General features: G+C 37.7%; 1 pseudogene; it reads right to left on the reverse strand.

Moving 5' to 3' along the window:
* Nucleotides 1-5,547: 5,547 nt before the first annotated feature.
* LOC137223280 (lipid droplet-associated hydrolase pseudogene) lies at nucleotides 5,548-6,522 on the reverse strand (annotated as a pseudogene).
* Nucleotides 6,523-8,634: the final 2,112 nt, after the last annotated feature.

Raw genomic sequence — 8,634 nt, forward strand, 5'->3', positions numbered from 1 at the left:
CAGGGCTCGAACCTGTGTCCCCTGCATTGGCAGACAGATTCTTAACCACTGCACCACTAGGGAAGCCCCAGTTCATGTTTTTTAATCCCTTCTGCCAGTCAGAATTTTTTTGAGTGTTAAATCCACTTAGATTTAATGCAATTACTGATTAGGTGAAACTTAAGTCTGACATTTTTGCTACTTTTTTCTATATATCTTAAGTCTTTTTTGTACAGTTATTCCTTTTTTTTTTAACTACTTCTTTTTTGCTAAATAGATATTTTCTAGGGTATTTAACTCTCTTTTGTTTCCCTATCATATTTTTTAGTTATTTTCTTGGTAGATCTCCTAGGGATTACAATTAACATCCTAAGTAAAGCAATCTAGTTTATATTAAGGCAAACTGAATATATATAATGTATAAAAACTTTGCCCCAATATAGCTCCATTCTCCACTTCTTTGTCCTATTTTCATATAAATAAACACTTTTATATAAGTTCATCCACATAGTTTTATAATTTTTTCTTTGTACAGAAGTGAAGGATTACAAAGAAAAATACATTCACAATGTCTTTTATATTTACCTATGCAGTTACTTTTACCAGTGCTCTTATTTTTTCCCATTGATTTGAGTTATTGTATAGTGTCTTTTCCTGAAGGACTCATTTAATATTTCTTATGAGGGAAGTCTTCTAGTGATGAAATCTCTCATTTTTTGTTTATTAGGGTATGTGTTAACTTCTCCTTCAATTTTGAAAGATAGTTTTGCTGAACGCAGGATTCTTAGTTAACATTCATTTTCTTTCAGCACTTTGAATATGTCATCCCACTGCCATCTGGCATCCATTATCCTATGAAGAGTCAGCTGTTAATTTTATTGAGAATTCCTCATATGTGATGAGTTGCTTTTCTCTTCCTGCTTTCATCATCCTTTTTGTCTTTGGCTTTTATCAGTTGCACTATGATGTGTCTAGAAGTGGATCTCTCTAGTTCATCCTTCTTGGAGTTAACTGAGCTTCTTGGATGGGCAGATAAATGTTTTGCATCAAATTTGGAGAGTTTTCTTTTTAAAAAAAATTTTTACTGTTATTTATTCAAATATTCTTTCTTCTCCATTCTCCTCTCTTGAGATTCCAATTATGCATATGTTAGTAAGCTTGATGGTATGTCACAGTATTCTGAGACTATATTTATTTTTCTTTATTCTTTTTTTCTTTCTGTTTCTCAGATTGGATAACCTTAATTGACCTATCTTCAAGTTCACTATTTCTTTCTTTTTCTATCCATTCCAGTCTGCTGTTTATCCCATCTAGTAAGTATTTTATTTCATTTCAGTTATTATACTTTTCAACTATAGACTGATTTCTGCTTTCTTTTTTAATAGTTTCTATCTTGATTAATATCTGTTTGTTGAGACATTATTCCCACAGTCTTCTTAATTCTTGAGACATGGTTTCCTTTAGCTCTTTGAACATAGTTATATCAGCTCTGAATATTAAGTCCAATGTCTGAACCTTCTCAGGGGTAATTTCTATTGACTGGCCTTTTTCTTGTGCATGGGTCATGCTTTTTTGTTTTTTGTGTGTCTCAAAATGTTTTATTGAAACTTATATATTTTAAGTAGTATAATGTAGGATCTGGTGACTCAGATCCTCCCCTCCCCTAAAGTTTGTGTTATTGCTGATTGTTGAGTTATTTTTGTTGTTCTTATTGCTATTTGTTTGTTTGATGTCTTTCCTGGACTAATTCTGTAAGGTCTATATTCTTTGACTTGTGTGGCCACTGAAGGCTCTGCTTCGTTAGTGTCAATTTCAGCTAATGATTTGAAAGAGATTTTCTTAAATGCTTTGAGCCATTAAGTCTCCCAATCTTAGCAGAAGAGCCCTATATTTGTTTTGGTGTTTCCTTTCATTGCTCATGCAAGCAGTTTACAACTCTGCCTTAGCTTTCACTCACTTCCTCCTTGTCAGAGCTTCAAGGTCAGACAGAGCTGAGGATTAGGTCTTCTTCCCTTTTTCTTTGGCATGAACACATGCTTTCACATGGGCATTATCTTCTTGATTTCTAGGAATAAGTTAAAGCTTTAAAAGTCCCCTATTAATCTCATTCTCCATTTTTAACTTTTAAGTTTTTGGTCATCCTCTTCCTATTGTCACCTCAGGCAGGTGAGATTTTTAAACAATTGCCACTGATTATTTTGGATAAATACCCATGGTATAGACTGTTTGCCATGAACAAGCTCTGATTCTGAGATTTACGCTTTTGGGGAACTGTACAGTCAGGTAGATAGTGACAATAATCTGGGATGGAACTTGAAGGAGATTTCTTTTATTTTTCTAAATAATTATTTCTATACAGTTCAAAATCATCTCAAACTTACAAAAAAGTTGCAAGTACAGATAACTATTTTTTCCTCTGAACCATTTGAAAGTAAATTGACATAATGCTCCATGATTCCCAGACATTTTAGTGTGTCTTCAGTACAAGTAAAGAGATTCTCCTAGTTATCCACAATACAACCACTGAAATCAGAAAATTAACATTGATCTCCTATTCCCACCTAATCTTCAGATCCCATTCAATGAAGTTGTGCAAACTGTCCCAAGAGTGTTTTTTTTTGTTTTGTTTGTTTTTTAAGTAACAAAAGCATCTAATCCAGAATCAGGTATTACATTAAGTTGTTGTGTCTCCTCAAGTCTGGAATTAAATTTAATTTTAATGTAACAAAGGACAAAGAAAAATCACGACTTTGGAGGTCACTGGCTCTCCAAGGGTTGGGTGGAGAGGCCAATAGTGAGAGGGCTGCTGCCTTGGACATCCGGCCACAAAAAGCCACAGGGGCTGCCTCTGGAGATTCTTCCCCACCGTCCAGAGCAGACTGGGAACAACTGGTCATGATTTTTTGTTCAGGCCTTTCACTTAGCACTAGATAACCCCAGATGAAGTTATTAAATAATCTAAGTGACCGACCGGTATATACAGGCAGAAATGCTTCTGGGAAATGGATTTCATCCACTGCTTACCAACTTTAGTCTTTTGTTTATTTTTATTATTAAAATGTTTAATAATATTTATTAATATAGCCAATCTTTATCAAGAAGATACTCTAGGCATTTTGCTAAATGCTTTCATTTAATCATCGCATTGAAGTCTAACAATATGAGGTATGTATTATTATTAATCCTATCTTATAAATGAGGACAGTGAGGTATGGAGAAATTAGATGAAGTTGTCTAAAATCACACGGATGGTAAGGCCTCCAGAATTCACATCCCTTGTCACCTCATACATATGCATGGAAACATTTTTAATTCCTAATGAAATAAAATGAACTTCAATTTCCTGAAATCTGATTCTTCCTTCTCTGAAAGAACCATTGAAAAAATGGCTTTTCAATTTAAGAGAGAGACTTTGACCTTAGTCTACCTCAGGAGGACACTAAGATTTTACCCTTTCTCCCTCAACAAACAGAGATCAGGCCAGGCAAGGTCAGTAAGTGTGGGTAAGACATTTATTTTGAAAATTCATTTGGTGCTTAGATGATAAACAGGAATTAAGAGCCAGTATCTTTTACTTTATTGTTTTACTTCTTATCATTTTTTAAGCTCTGGTAAACTTTGGTGTACCAGATATAATTTCATACGTGTGGAATCCTGAAATATGAAGTAATGTTGTAAAATAACACTAAAAGAAAAGCTGGGCATGTTATTCTTTATTCCAGTAGCATGATTTACCCAGTACTTGCTTAAGTGCTTTAGGTTCGTACTCTTGAGCATCTGCTGTGTGCAAGGCACTTCAGAGCCATGAGACCCAGCTACTAACGTAAGATTTCCAGAAGGCCTCCCCACACAGTTGCTAGTAAGGACTTTGTATGCAGCCTTGCACCAATGGCTTATGCACCTACTGGCTCCTCTCTGGGGCCAGGAGACCTCCTTGCCTGGAGCTTGGCTCTTACCCTCTGAGAAGTCATTTGTCCCGATGCGGAAGCCATGCCAGAGGATTGTAACTCGTTCAACACTTACCACTGGGTTGGGAGCATATCAGAGCTGAATCTTTCATAAGGGGGCTTTAGGTTTTGAGAAGAAGGACAGCATCCCATTGTCCTTAAGGAATGATAACACCATGAGGAATTTCCTCTAGGAGAAAATAGAATGTTTCTATCGATCATCAACCATCTTTGCAGTCAGTGGGATTTATTGGCTCCTAAGGTCCCAGGATTCAGTCAGTGTAGGAAGCCATATCATTAGCCTACTCTAGGTCAGAGAACAAGCCTCTTCTTTACTGAACCCCAAGGTGTCCAGAGAGGGTGAATTCACATGATTTAATCAGTTCTTTTGGTTCAAGGGTAAAATAATTTCTTTCTGACGAACAAAGCTAATGCAGAAGTGGAAAACTTATTTATGGTGATTCTCTATTCAGCAATTTAAAGATGCCCTTTCAAAAATTACTTATAGAAGATTGTCAGCAGACAAGAATCATAATGTAGCTAACAATCTGTCTTCACTGCTTATATAGTACTTGGCTCATTGCTGGTCCTCAATGGAATTTGACTGAAGAAAATCACAGAAGGGGCAGTTGCATGTGGGCAGGTACAGGATTGATTTGGGACAGCCCAGTGCCTCCCCATCCTGGCTCTGGAGAAGAGGAGCCAGCAGGGAGCTCACAACCAGAGTTTGCTGGCTGTCTGTGGAGGAAGGTATCGTTGGGATCCTTCAATAACTCTTATTAGTTGTTAGTTTATCAGAAGAATATCTGATGAAATTTATTCACTGACTACTGCAGGTAGATCAGGAAGTCATACTCCTCAGGGAAGGAAATAAGCAGTGCTTCTCCTGCCATTGGCTCTGTTTGGGTTTGTTCCACTGGCAGCCAGACAGAAGGCTGACTTGGTGGTTTGAGACATGCTGCATGGTGGTGACAGGTAGGATATGCAGGCTATCCTGGCATCCAGTCTGATTCTGATAATCTCAGCCAAGACCTGTGCAAAGTTAGTCTGGGATGATCTTCAGTTTCTGTCCTTAAGAGAGAGCTGGTCCACTGCCAAGATCCACTGCTCATCACTCCCTTCTCTACTGGAACTTGAGTATATTCTTCTCATGATCTCATACACTTCACATATCCGACTACACACATAACATTCACAGGTCTCTTACATTTTCTAGTAGGTCTTTCAAAATTTTCTCTAGGGGAGCCTATTCTACACTGTAACTCAATTAAAATCAACTAAATTTAGATTTCCTTTTGTCTGCAAGGATTCTGCCTACCAAAACTGTATGGTGCCACTGGGCATCTTGTGCAAACATAAGAGACCTTGTTTAGATCACTGTGTTACCGGAGTCTTTGGAAATGTGTTGTTAATCCTATGGAATATTGATCGACTGTGTTTATTTCAGCCTATAGCATGGGGAGCTAGGAGATGATGGTTTCTAGGCCAAGAGGGCCTCACTTTTTTTCTCTTCTAATATCAAACATTAAAATTTAACATTTACCTACTAAGTATACTACTTACTACTAAGAGTCAGTACACCTGTTGCCTCTATGTCAGTGCTTGTTCCTTGTATCAGTATTTATAGTTTAGACAGATCATCCTTTAGCCAGTCAGCTTCCATGTTGGGCTCCTGGTAAAAAATAGAGGATAAATGCATGAGGTATTTTTTTTCTCACAGAGTCATATGTCTCCTGGAAAATTGTTCTTCATGTCTTCATAGTACGCTTTTGGACACCAACCATCTATAGTATCATAGTAAAATGTGAATTTAGGTACATGTTCTTTTATGGTTTCATTGTCTCTCTTCACCACTTCCATCATTTCTTGGCTCCCAAGGTAGGCAGCACTAATGAGGCAGAATGGTTCCAATGCATTCAGAAAGGAAAATTCACTCTGTACGTTAATCATTCGAAGGAGCATTCTGATCATCGAGGACTTGATTTTCTCGGGCCACGATTTAAGTAGTAAGTAGCCAGGAACATAGAGAACATCAAAGCCAGCACAAAAGTGGATTGGCGAGCTTGCTGTTGGGTGACTCAGTCATTCACTCAATTGCTGGAGAGAGCAGAAAGCAGCGAGTTATTGGGAGCTCAGGGGCATCTGCTTCAGAATCTGAAGGGAAAAAGAGCAGCCTACAGAATGACCGATGACCACAAGTTTCATTTCCTTTGGCACATGAGTTCTCAGGAAAGCTAGTTTGTATTCTACTTGACCACAGAGTCCATAGATGTCCTTAATTTCTCGAGCATTTGGATCGTCCAAAAGTTGTCAGAATCTTCTTGTCCTTGGGGGCCACGGCATGCCCAGCATGACTGATAACCCAAACTGGAAAGCGTCTTTTTGTTGAAGAATACAAAGCCTTTGCAAATGGCACATAAAAGGCAGAAAAACCTGTGTTACCCGTAATAAAGAAAATAAGCAGCTTAGGTCTGTTGGCACTTTGAGTATTAACGCGGTCAGTCCAGGGCCCACATTTTAGAACCTGTGTTTCAACTCCACAACATGAAATGAATTCCTTAGGCACAGGAGTTCCTTCCTTGATTTCTGCGTCCATTTCTGTCTGCCTAGAAGGCAGCAGCCTGAGCCGTGACCGTCTTGGTTAGTGAGGGGATTGTTTTAAATCCATTCTGCTCCCTCCAGTGTCTGCAGGGCTGCTGGTTTTCACAGTTGCTGCTAGCCGGGCTATTGTTTTTCAACACTGCTGCACAGTAGGGAGTAAGGCTTGGGCACAGGGCCTGTTATAACATTCCAAACCTCACTTATCTTACTTTTTTATTGAATAATGTTTTCTCAGGTATTTTTCAAGCATTTGGTTAATTTCTAGAGTTCTAAAAAGTTGATTTTGCCAATCATTATCATTGCTTTTATGGAGGAGCAGTTTTTCAGAGGTCTTGCTCTGCCATTCCTGAAATGCTTCTTATCCAAATGTATTTTCAGTCTACATGTCTAATTTTCACCTCAGTATTCTTAGTACTCAGGTTCTGAAGTAAATAAATATCTAAAGTGGAAGAAATCCAAACTGAATATATCCACTATCCTGGCTTACTAAATTCAAGGGTGAATTTACTATGGTTGTCAGTCTAACAGGAGTCCGTACTTTTTTTTTCATTCTGGAAAAAAATATATATCACATAATGTGAAAACAAAGTGTACAGCATGTTCTTTAGTTTGAATTTTACTATAAATTGCTTTCTAGATCTGGAACTTGTTCAGAACATTTTTTAACAGATTAAATTTTGCCTTCTTTAATAAAAGAATAATGTGTCCTCTATGGTGAACAAGCGTTGTAGCAAAATTCTGTATTTAAACTGATGCTCAGCATTGTGTATTATATATTTTCTTTGTATAACTATCAAGTTTCAGAACTTCCAGATGCTCCTGCTTACAAACAAGCCTGCATCTAAACATTGTCTACTTAACTTACATCCAAAAAAAAAAAGAGCCTATATATCCCCCATAAAGAAAATTGTTACAATACCTCGTAACTGAGATGTATGTATGTATATCTGCTTGCCACATTAAAAAGTCTTTTGCTTGTGCAAAATTAAGAGAAAAACCCTAACATGGTTCACCATGGAAGATACAAAAATCTACTCTCTGAAGTTACGTGATGCTAATTATAAGGTGGGGAATAATATATTGAAGGTATTATTATCACTATTGTTATTTACAAAGCATTTACTTAGTAACTTACAGGTAATAAATGGCTGTTTTACCCACTTCCTGTGATTTCATTTTCAATGTTTTATTTACTCCTCTATCTGCCCTGTATCAGCCAGTTACATTCTGTATGTATTCATTGATTCATAACTTCATTTATTTACTTTATACCTATTAGGTATCAGCTGTAAGCTCTTTAAGGGAAGGGACTAGATCTTATTCATTTTTGTCTGCCTAATTTCTATCACATTGGCTATATAGGAAAACAGATATAAAAATATAAAACAGTGCAATATTTTAGTATTACATACTTATTTTTGAGATTACAAATTGGTTGTTCCATATGAAATTGTTAATATTCGATTATTTATTTATTTATGTTTGGCTGTGTTGGGTCCTCGTTGCTGCATGTGGGCTTTCTCTAGCTGCGGTGAGCGGGGGCTACTCCTCGTTTCGGGGCACAGGCATCCCATTGTGGTGGCTTCTCCTGCTGCGGAGCACAGGCTCCAGGCATGCGGGCCTCAGTAGCTGTGGCACGCAGGCTCGCGGGCTCTAGAGCGCAGGCACAGTAGTTGTGGCGCATGGGCCTAGTTGCTCCGCGGCATGTGGGATCCTCCTGGACCAGGGATCGAACCCTTGTCCCTGCATTGCGGGCAGATTCTCAACCACTGTGCCACCAGGGAAGTCCCAATATTTGATCATTTTTGACTTTGCAAAATGGAACTTCATGTGATCCACCTTAATATATGCATAGAATAGTTAAAAGATCAGACTCCAATTCATAGAACGGATGAAATTTGTCTTCACTTCAGGATTTAGTTTGGAAGCAGGGAATTTGGTGATTATCACCTTAAAGTATATGCACCGCCATGTTCATTGCATCATTATTCACAATAGTAAATAATGACATGGAAAAAGCCTATGTGCCCAATAATGGATAAAATGATGAAATGTAATACACACATACACACACATACACACTGGAATATATTTCAGCCACAAGAAG

This window comes from Pseudorca crassidens, chromosome 4, assembly GCF_039906515.1.
Source record: "Pseudorca crassidens isolate mPseCra1 chromosome 4, mPseCra1.hap1, whole genome shotgun sequence".
NCBI lineage: Eukaryota > Metazoa > Chordata > Mammalia > Artiodactyla > Delphinidae > Pseudorca > Pseudorca crassidens.